This window comes from Anopheles stephensi, unplaced genomic scaffold (assembly GCF_013141755.1).
Source record: "Anopheles stephensi strain Indian unplaced genomic scaffold, UCI_ANSTEP_V1.0 ucontig268, whole genome shotgun sequence".
Classification (NCBI taxonomy): domain Eukaryota; kingdom Metazoa; phylum Arthropoda; class Insecta; order Diptera; family Culicidae; genus Anopheles; species Anopheles stephensi.
This window is the reverse complement of record NW_023405200.1, coordinates 1064-12500: the sequence shown is the minus strand read 5'-3', so window position 1 is coordinate 12500 and position 11437 is coordinate 1064.

Genomic DNA, 11437 nt, shown 5'->3' with positions numbered 1-11437 from the left:
CGGTTGAGGATTAGCCTCTCGAACACCTTGGAAACCGCTCCCAGCATGAGCAGCGGGCGATACGAAGACGGGTCCCCAGCTGGCTTGCCTGGCTTGGCAATCAGCACCAACCGCGCCTTCTTCCATGGCCTCGGGAACTCGCCGCGCTGCAGAAGATCGCCATAGACTCGCGCGAACACCTCCGGGTGCTGGCGCACTGCTTCCTTTAGCGCTGCATTTGGGATGCCGTCAAGTCCCGGAGCTTTTGACGACGCCATCCTCGTTGCGGCCATAATCACCTCCTCGCTGGTGATCGGTGATACATCCGCTTCGTCGTCCATCTCAATCGCTGGCCACTCGAACGGCGGATGTGTCGGGAATAGGGTGTCTACAATCGGCTGTAGAACTGCGCGATCAGTCTCAGGTGGTGTGCGACTGCGCAGTTTGGCCATCACCACCTTGTACCCCATCCCGAACACATCATCCTCCACGCTATCGATCAGCTCCTGCATGCATCGTTCCTTGCTGTGGAGGATTTCCTGCGCAAGCAGCCCGCGTTGCCGAAGAAGATCGGAAGATGCGACGGCTCGATCTTCAGGAGTGGTAGCCCGATGGCGTTGTCCCTCAGCGACTGCGCAGCACTCCCGCAACCGCTCGATCTCAGGCGTCCACCAGTACATCTTCGGCGAGACACGAAAGGTTGGCCCGGTGACTCGCTGCATGACCCCGTCACAAGCAGCAGTTAAGCCGACGAGCAGTTCGTCCGGAGTTGATGCGAGGCTGAAGCGGCTGTTTGAGAGCGCTATCTCAAAGCACTCGCGATCGAACTGTGCCGTCTTCCACCTCACTCCGGCGTGCCTTGCTAGGCCGCTGGTGTTGTGCAGCCCTCCTCGTCGCTGTAGCTGGTGTTGATGCTGCTGATGTCGTCCACTCTGGCTTGTTCGCCTACTTGGAATGGCTACGCTGAATGCGATGTACCTGTGGTCACTGCCAGAGTATTTGTTGACGATACTCCATTCACCCGGAACTGCGACGCTTGGCGAGGCAAAGCTCACGTCGATCACGCTTTCACGTGCGACTCCGTTGCCGGTGAACGTTGGCTCGCTTCCAAGGTTCAGCGTCAGCAGCCCGAGATGGTTGACCGTTCCCATCAGATTCTCGCCTCGCGATGTTGTGCGAGCGCTGCCCCATTCCTCGTTCCACGCATTAAAGTCGCCTGCTAGCACCGTTGCAGGATACCCGGCGAGCGCCATTTCTACTGCTTCCAAATAGTCGTCGAACTCCGCATTGCTGATGCTGGGCGGTGCGTAACAGCTGGCAAAGGCAACGCCCCCGATTGTTGCAACCACCAATCCCGAGGCTGCGCTTCCTCCAAGATGTTGAATGGGGTATTCGCCGGTTGCAACAATAGCCACGTTCTGCTGCTCGTCGATCGCCCATTTGATGTTGTCACGCGGAGGCCTGTACAGTTCGCTGGCGATGACAACATGCGCGCCAACCTCCTTCGCCGTCTGCAGCATAAGATCTTGAGCTGCACGGCTCCGCCCGAGATTGATCTGCAGGACTTTTAACGTCGGCAGGTCGGGTGACCTATCGAGTGCGGGCCCTTGCAAATCGCGCAACACGGCTCCTCCTGGCAATCCATCGCCAGATGGCTCGTCTTCCCGCATCGGATGCAGGCGTCCGATCGATCGATCGCGCTCTTGCACTTCGCCTGCACGTGGCCGAGTTCCAGGCAACGGAAGCATCGTTGCAGCCAATCCTGTCGTTGCTGCACGCGGCTGACAGGACTCGAGGTGTACATCACCTTGATGTGCTGTCCTGCCAGCTTCTCCGCCGCCTTCTCGGAGACTCGAACCCAGGCCATCTTCGTCGAGTCGTTCATCGTGATCAGGCGAACCTCCTTCTCGCTGATGGGTTCCCCCGAAAGGGCTGTCAGCGCTTCCGCCACCTCCTTCACCGCCGCTAAAGGGTCGATATGATCTACTCGAACCTCGACTTTGTTGGTGATAAGTCTGCAACCGAGTGATGGAGTTGTTTTATCGCAGAATGCCTTCACTGCGTTAAACACCTCCAACGAGTTTGCGGATTCCGGCAAGCTCATAACCAATCGCGAGCGTGATGTTCGCCGTCCAATTCCGAGCACCTCAGACAGATGGGCCAGTTCTGTCGCCGAGCGAATCATCCGGTAGGCCTCCAAGTAGGCTTGACCCTCGCCTGGCGTGACTTCGATGGCGTCGGGACGATGTTTTGGCTGCCGATTAGTCACGTTTGTTGGAGCCTGCGCCTGCTGCTGGTTTTTGGACGCCGGCTGTGCTGCTGCTGTTTTCTGCTGCTGTGGTGGCTGCTTACGAGCCGGGCGCCGGACAACTTGCGCCCACGAGCCACCGTTATCGCCGATCGCATCCTCTGCAGCAGTAAGGGTGGGGAAGTCGCTGGATGGCTGCTGGCTTCGCTCACCCGTCTGCCGTTTCTGCTGCTGCTGTTGTTGCTGCTGCTGCTGCTGCTGCTGCTGCTGCTGCTGCTGCTGCTGCTGCTTCTGCTGCTGCTTCTGCTGCTGCTGCTGCTGCTGCTGCTGCTGCTGCCGCTGCTTCTGCTGCTGCTGCTGTTGCTGTTTCGCCTGCTGCTGTTGCTGCTTCGCCTGCTGCTGCTGCTGCGACCCGGTGGCCGCCTGGCTGCGCTGTGCAACTGGTTGTAGTGGCGCGTCTGGAGAGGCATCTTGTTTGGCTGCAAGCTTCCGGATAAGCTCAGCCATCTCGCGAATTTCCTCCCGCAGTGCTTGCACTTCCTTCCAGTGCCGGCTGTCAGCTTCCTCCTTCGCCCGTTGAAGGTCCTTGATCATGTCAAGAAGCCCCTTGCGCTCATCCAGATTTGCCTGCAGCAACAACCGAGTGCTTATAAGCTCATCGGACATTATCGCGAGCGTGTTCTCCAGCGATGCCAACGACGCCATAACAGGCGCCGCCTCAGGAGCCTCAGGAGCTGGCTTGTTGCTGGAAGTCGCCTTCGTCGCCTTCGTCGTACTGCTCGATGCTGTGCTGCTGCGAGTAAGCAACACTTTCGGCTCAGCGGTGAGTTTTTTCGCGCCCTCCATCATGGTAGTGTCCACGGACACCGTCCGAGGACGCAGTAATCTGCTCATACCTCACTCCGACGCCCTCTGGTGGTGAGGGTTTCTGCCGCAATAATGGAGAACCCAAAACACGCTTTTCCGAGCGTAACTCCCCCAAATGGCTTCCAATTGTCTCGAGCCCAACGGCGATTTGGTGTGTGATGATGTTGTGCACAATCTTCCAGAAGAACTCGACGCTCGTTTCCCCCTCCTTCTTTCAGAAAAACAGGAAAAACCGTTTCAGACGTGGTTTTTCCGCTCTGGGGGGGTGGTAGGTGGAAGTAGGGGGGCGGGATGGTGTTCCCCGCAATCCTCGTCTCAGGCTGCGTCGATAGAGGGGTCGCGTTGGGGGGTGCGGTCGGAAAATTGGGAAAACCCAGAAAACGCTTTTCCGGGCGTAACTCCCCCAAATGACGTCCAATCGTCTCGGACCCAACGGCGATTTGGTGTGTAATGATGTTGTGCACAACCTTGCCGAAGAACTCGACGCTCGTGTCCCCCTCCTTCTGCCAGAAAAACAGAAAAAACCGTTTAAGACGCGGTTTTTCCGCTCTGGGGGGGTGGTGGGTGGAGGTAGGGGGGCGGGATGGTGTTCCCCGCAATCCTCGTCTCAGGCTGCGTCGAAAGAGGGGTCGCGTTGGGGGGTGCGGTCGGAAAATTGGGAAAACCCAAAAAACGCTTTTCCGGGCGTAACTCCCCCAAATGACGTCCAATCGTCTCGGACCCAACGGCGATTTGGCGTGTGATGGTGTTGTCCACAACCTTGCCGAAGATCCCGACGCTCGTTTCCCCCTCCTTCTGCCAGAAAAACAGAAAAAACCGTTTTAGACGCGGTTTTTCCGCTCTGGGGGGGTGGTGGGTGGAGGTAGGGGGGCGGGATGATGTTCAGATGCTTCCTCTCTGCAAGCCGCGTCGATCGATACCCCACTCGGTGGGGTGCGGCGTATGATTCGGCGACGGGGGGGGCCCGGAAAAACGCTATTTTCCAGGGGGGGTGGGGGAAAACCCTTGCGGGGGGGTATTCTTCGAGGTAAACGGACACCCCTCCCCGAACAAACCCCTATCGGGAGACGCCTGGTTTTCCCGCTACGCCCGGAAAACTCTTCTGCTGCACACTTTTCCGGCTGGAACGCCCCCTGGTGGTGGAAAACTGGTTGGGTTTTTGCGGGGGTGGGTGGGGGGCACCCGCCCGAACAATCCGTCCGAAGACCCCGATCGTCTATCTCCCCTCCTTCCCCGGGAAAACTCGGAAAAACCGTCTCCGGGGGGGGTTTATCCGCTCTGGGGGGCTGGTGGTGGGTGGTGGGGGGGCGGGGTGGCCACTTCCGAACTCCCCTCTTCGAGACGCGTCGATGGAGGGGTCGCACGCCTGGATCGGTGGACTGACCACCTGGTACACCAAGGGGGGGCAGAAAAGGCCCGCCGGGAACTCCAGGAAACCAGGGCGGACAACCCGTTCGAACACCGGGTGCCGGGTGTTCCGTCCGGAAGATTTTGAAATTCCAACCTCACTTTTAACCGACGCCAAAATTTCACACACACGCCGCCATTTTCGCGACACCGAAAACCGCGTGCTTTTTTGGGTGGAAATTTCCCCCGCCTATAACTCCGCGAGTTTTCCACGGATCCGCCTGGAATTTTCACAGCTTGTTCGCCTCCGGAAAACGCACAAACCACTATATGGCAGCTCTCTGCCAGCACTTATAGTTTGAGAGTTATAATCACTCAAAGTTTTGCACTTTAAACGTCCACAAAATGGCGTACTCCATGAAATCGTTAGTTCTGTCTTCACTGTTTGGTGCGTCTCAATAGCGCGCTTCTTTTGATACGTCACTTAAACAAATCGGTCCACTAATACGCGAGTTATTCCCGGAAAACCGTTCCCCGAAAAACTCCCCCAGTTTTCCGAATTTTCCGGAAAAATTCGGAGGGGGGGTTCAGGATGGCAATCGGGGGCCGGACACAAAAATCCACTGTCCTAACTACCGAATTTCCCGAGTTTTCACCACTTCACTTTATCCTCGCGGAGCACAGCGTGGATGCGTCTGCACTGTTCGGCTGCTCGATCGCCACTACAGGGATAACTGGCTTGTGGTCGCCAAGCGTTCATAGCGACGTGACTTTTTGATCCTTCGATGTCGGCTCTTCCTATCATTGTGAAGCAAAATTCCCCAAGCGTAGGATTGTTCACCCTTTCAAGGGAACGTGAGCTGGGTTTAGACCGTCGTGAGACAGGTTAGTTTTACCCTACTGGTGTGTGCTAATACGTGCTATCGTAACGGAACTCCTGTGCAGTACGAGAGGAACCACAGGTACGGACCACTGGCTCAATACTAGTTCGACCGGACTTTGGTATGACGCTACGTCCGCTGGATTATGCCTGAACGCCTCTAAGGTCGTAACCAATCCGAGCTGATAGCGCTTCAAAACCTAATGGGCAATCGGAAGCTAGCGGGCCTAACAACCCTCCGAGATCCGCTGGAACTGCCTCTGCAGCCTGGCGCCTCATCCCCGCTTCATAGACTGGGCCGCATCGCGCGGGGTCGCACTGCACGTGTTAGTACCTGACCATAGGGAACGCCGGTGGCCGCCGACCTCGCCGACCGTGGACTTGACTAGTTTCGATGCCCACCGACCGCCCGCAAACGACGGGACTTCAGGCTAGGAGTTTCAAGTTGTAGAGATGCGTTCGCATCGATCCTCTCAGGCGACCTACGCCTGGTGGTGTTATGGTGGACGCAAGGCACGTCCTGGCCCGGTAGTATGTACAAGAAAATGTACAAGTCCGGGAATACGGGGTGCATCGTATGTAACGTTCGATGTACATATAAAGCCTGGTAGGTGTTGGGATTATATCTGCAACACGGGCATTATCGAAAGATGGTTAAGTGGAGTCACCCAATGGGTGCCGTGCGTTATAAGGTACGTAATGCACAGTAGAGATACATTATCGGGAGGTGGAACCCGCAAAATGTACAAGTCCGGGAATACGGGGTGCATCGTATGTAACGTTCGATGTACATATAAAGCCTGGTAGGTGTTGGGATTATATCTGCAACACGGGCATTATCGAAAGATGGTTAAGTGGAGTCACCCAATGGGTGCCGTGCGTTATAAGGTACGTAATGCACAGTAGAGATACATTATCGGGAGGTGGAACCCGAAAAATGTACAAGTCCGGGAATACGGGGTGCATCGTATGTAACGTTCGATGTACATATAAAGCCTGGTAGGTGTTGGGATTATATCTGCAACACGGGCATTATCGAAAGATGGTTAAGTGGAGTCACCCAATGGGTGCCGTGCGTTATCAGGTACGTAATGCACAGTAGAGATACATTGTCGGGAGGTGGAACCCGAAAAATGTACAAGTCCGGGAATACGGGGTGCATCGTATGTAACGTTCGATGTACATATAAAGCCTGGTAGGTGTTGGGATTATATCTGCAACACGGGCATTATCGAAAGATGGTTAAGTGGAGTCACCCAATGGGTGCCGTGCGTTATAAGGTACGTAATGCACAGTAGAGATACATTGTCGGGAGGTGGAACCCGCAAAATGTACAAGTCCGGGAATACGGGGTGCATCGTATGTAACGTTCGATGTACATATAAAGCCTGGTAGGTGTTGGGATTATATCTGCAACACGGGCATTATCGAAAGATGGTTAAGTGGAGTCACCCAATGGGTGCCGTGCGTTATAAGGTACGTAATGCACAGTAGAGATACATTGTCGGGAGGTGGAACCCGCAAAATGTACAAGTCCGGGAATACGGGGTGCATCGTATGTAACGTTCGATGTACATATAAAGCCTGGTAGGTGTTGGGATTATATCTGCAACACGGGCATTATCGAAAGATGGTTAAGTGGAGTCACCCAATGGGTGCCGTGCGTTATAAGGTACGTAATGCACAGTAGAGATACATTATCGGGAGGTGGAACCCGAAAAATGTACAAGTCCGGGAATACGGGGTGCATCGTATGTAACGTTCGATGTACATATAAAGCCTGGTAGGTGTTGGGATTATATCTGCAACACGGGCATTATCGAAAGATGGTTAAGTGGAGTCACCCAATGGGTGCCGTGCGTTATCAGGTACGTAATGCACAGTAGAGATACATTGTCGGGAGGTGGAACCCGAAAAATGTACAAGTCCGGGAATACGGGGTGCATCGTATGTAACGTTCGATGTACATATAAAGCCTGGTAGGTGTTGGGATTATATCTGCAACACGGGCATTATCGAAAGATGGTTAAGTGGAGTCACCCAATGGGTGCCGTGCGTTATAAGGTACGTAATGCACAGTAGAGATACATTGTCGGGAGGTGGAACCCGCAAAATGTACAAGTCCGGGAATACGGGGTGCATCGTATGTAACGTTCGATGTACATATAAAGCCTGGTAGGTGTTGGGATTATATCTGCAACACGGGCATTATCGAAAGATGGTTAAGTGGAGTCACCCAATGGGTGCCGTGCGTTATAAGGTACGTAATGCACAGTAGAGATACATTATCGGGAGGTGGAACCCGAAAAATGTACAAGTCCGGGAATACGGAAAAGTTCCCCATGAAAGGCTGGGGATACAATTATTGATACAAATAATGTGCCTAAGGGTACATTTATTTTTCTAAGTCCCAGAAATCCGTCACTGAACATCACGACTTACAAACACATCTTCCCCCGGTCCTCCCATATACGGCACGGGGACAAGTATGAAGAATGAAAATCATGTGTGTATGGAACATATAATGTGCCTGAGAGCACATTTTTTTTCTAAGTCCCAGAAATCCGTCACTGAACATCACGACTTACGAAGACATGTTCCCCCGGTCCTCCCATATACGGCACGGGGACAAGTATGAAGAATGAAAATCATGTGTGTATGAAACATATAATGTGCCTGAGAGCACATTTTTTTTCTAAGTCCCAGAAATCCGTCACTGAACATCACGACTTACGAAGACATGTTCCCCCGGTCCTCCCATGTACGGCACGGGGACAAGTATGAAGAATGAAAATCATGTGTGTATGAAACATATAATGTGCCTGAGAGCACATTTTTTTTCTAAGTCCCAGAAATCCGTCACTGAACATCACGACTTACGAAGACATGTTCCCCCGGTCCTCCCATATACGGCACCGGGACAAGTATGAAGTATGAAAATTTTTGGTCACAGCGTGAAATCCCTCTAATGATCATGAAAATAGCATCGGATCACTTATCTGACCATAAAAAGTGAACCAAAACCCTATTTGGACAAACTTTTTGGTCCTATGAAAAATTCACTTTTCATATATGTCATGGTCGAAAATTTTCTAAGTCCCAAAAAATCACTTATTCTCGAATATCTCGAAAACTACGTATCGGACAGGGGTCAACCAAGGTGTTTTAGAAAGGTCTTTACAAGCTCTATTTAATGAGCCATAGCGACTTTCAAGTGATTTTTTGACACTTTTTCGCATATCGGCATCCTTGGTTCCCATACTGGCCATAGGCCATAGGGCACCGAACGGCCAACTTTTGGTCCGGGGGTGAAATTTTTTTTCACGAGATTTTGATGAAAATGGCTTCGGAACGCGTTTCTAATAATGAAAAGTGAAACCAAACAGTATTTGCGAAGAAAAAATTGTCCTATGAAAAAATCACTTTTTCTTAGGGTACGGGTCAAAAATTTTCTAAGTCCCAAAAAATCACATTTTCTCGAATATCTCGAAAACTACTTATCGGACAGGGGTCAACCAAGGTGTTTTAGAAAGGTCTTTACAAGCTCTATTTAATGAGCCATAGCGACTTTCAAGTGATTTTTTGACACTTTTTCGCATATCGGCATCCTTGGTTCCCATACTGGCCATAGGCCATAGGGCACCGAACGGCCAACTTTTGGTCCGGGGGTGAAATTTTTTTTTCACGAGATTTTGATGAAAATGGCTTCGGAACGCGTTTCTAATAATGAAAAGTGAAACCAAACAGTATTTGCGAAGAAAAAATTGTCCTATGAAAAAATCACTTTTTCTTAGGGTACGGGTCAAAAATTTTCTAAGTCCCAAAAAATCACTTATTCTCGAATATCTCGAAAACTACGTATCGGACAGGGGTCAACCAAGGTGTTTTAGAAAGGTCTTTACAAGCTCTATTTAATGAGCCATAGCGACTTTCAAGTGATTTTTTGACACTTTTTCGCATATCGGCATCCTTGGTTCCCATACTGGCCATAGGCCATAGGGCACCGAACGGCCAACTTTTGGTCCGGGGGTGAAATTTTTTTTTCACGAGATTTTGATGAAAATGGCTTCGGAACGCGTTTCTAATAATGAAAAGTGAAACCAAACAGTATTTGCGAAGAAAAAATTGTCCTATGAAAAAATCACTTTTTCTTAGGGTACGGGTCAAAAATTTTCTAAGTCCCAAAAAATCACATTTTCTCGAATATCTCGAAAACTACTTATCGGACAGGGGTCAACCAAGGTGTTTTAGAAAGGTCTCAACAAGCTCTAAATAATGGGCCATAGCGACTTTTTAGTGATTTTTTGACAAATTTTGTCATATCGGCATCCCGAGTTCCCATACTGGCCATAGGCCATGGGGCCCCGAACGAAAAAATTTTGGTCCGAGGGTCAAAATTTTTTTTCTCATAAATTTGTTCAAAACGCCGTCGGAACGCGCCTTAGATCATGAAAAGTGAAAAGAAACAGTATTTTGCAAAAGTTGGGGTGGCCTATGACTTACATGGCCACGTCCTAGGTCCGAGTTCCCGAGGTCGTGTTCTTCAGTGGCGGAAAAAAATGGCCACTTGTGGGAGATGCAAAATGTTCATTTTGTATTATAGGGGACACACTATCGAAGCGAAAATTTCAGAAATGGCCTAAAACGTGAAGAAATGATGGGGTATGTACGAAAAGAAGGTTTTTATGGTCAAACGGTGAAAATTTTTTTTTATGAAAAATTTTGGTCTCCCACCGTTCATGAATTTCTAGGACCAAAAATCGAAAAATTTGAAAACTTCACGATCGAAAGGGAAACGCATATGTGGTGTTCCTAGGTGTGTACGGTGTACGAAAAACGGGTTCACGATGAGATATCAGGCAAATAAGTGGACCTAAAGTGAGTTATACGGGTAAGACGAGGTGTCCAAAGACCGAAATAGGGGTACCAACTGAGAACGAAATGAAGGTCCCCGAAGTCGCCATACAAGTTATAGGAGGTGTCCAAAGTACGAAAAGAGTTCCATATTCGGCTGTTCCTACTATATGGTTCCCTGATTGCTGCTCCAAGGAGTAGTGAGGAAGTGTCCAAAGGTCTGTTGGGGGTATCGAGGTGATACCCTCGACGGACAATATGCACGAAAAGTGGTTCGATGATCTATCCTGTAGGTCGTACGGCAGCCATACCCGGCTGGAAGTACCGCGGTAATTCCGCAATAAAACGTTCGCCAGACGAACAAACAAATTGAATTAGCTCATCGTAGTGTACGGAAACGAAACGAAAATGTAAGGTGATTAGGGATCCGGGAGCAATCTCGCGATCCCATGGTTCGGTGTAAGAAATGATACGAAGTGTTCATAAGTCTCCTCTGGAGGCAGAACCATCGTAGCAAAGTTCGGGAACCCAAGGGTCACAAAAACTCGTAGGACGATATCCACGAATAATCGGGGACTTGTGGGGACTACCGTGCCCTGACAAGTCAACTACACCTTAACTGGTGATGGTCGTCCTACGGGGACCTGCGGGGAACAAAAGGGTCACAAAAACTCGTAGGACAATATCTCCGAATAATCGGGGACTTGTGGGGACCACCGTGCCCTGACAAGTCAACTACACCTTAACTGGTGATGGTTGTCCTACGGGGACCTGCCGGGAACCCAAGGGTCACAAAAACTCGTAGGACGATATCCACGAATAATCGGGGACTTGTGGGGACTACCGTGCCCTGACAAGTCAACTACACCTTAACTGGTGATGGTCGTCCTACGGGGACCTGCGGGGAGCAAAAGGAGTCAGAAACAATCGTAGGACGATATCCACGAATAATCGGGGACTTGTGGGGACTACCGTGCCCTGACAAGTCAACTACACCTTAACTGGTGATGGTCGTCCTACGGGGACCTTCAGGGAGCCGCAGTAAGTCGCAGGTCGTATGCGAGCCTTGATTGGTCCTGTTGGGGGCGTGCGGGGTGTAATGCCTCGGTACGTCAAATGTTGGTGTACGATGTACATCGATAATCTGACATCCTCCTGAACAACCTTTGCTCGTGTGGTTATTGGCGCTGTGGAGTCGGTGTACTGCCGCAGGTCAATGAGAGTGGTCACAACAAAGATTGTGTCACCTGATGAACGTAGAA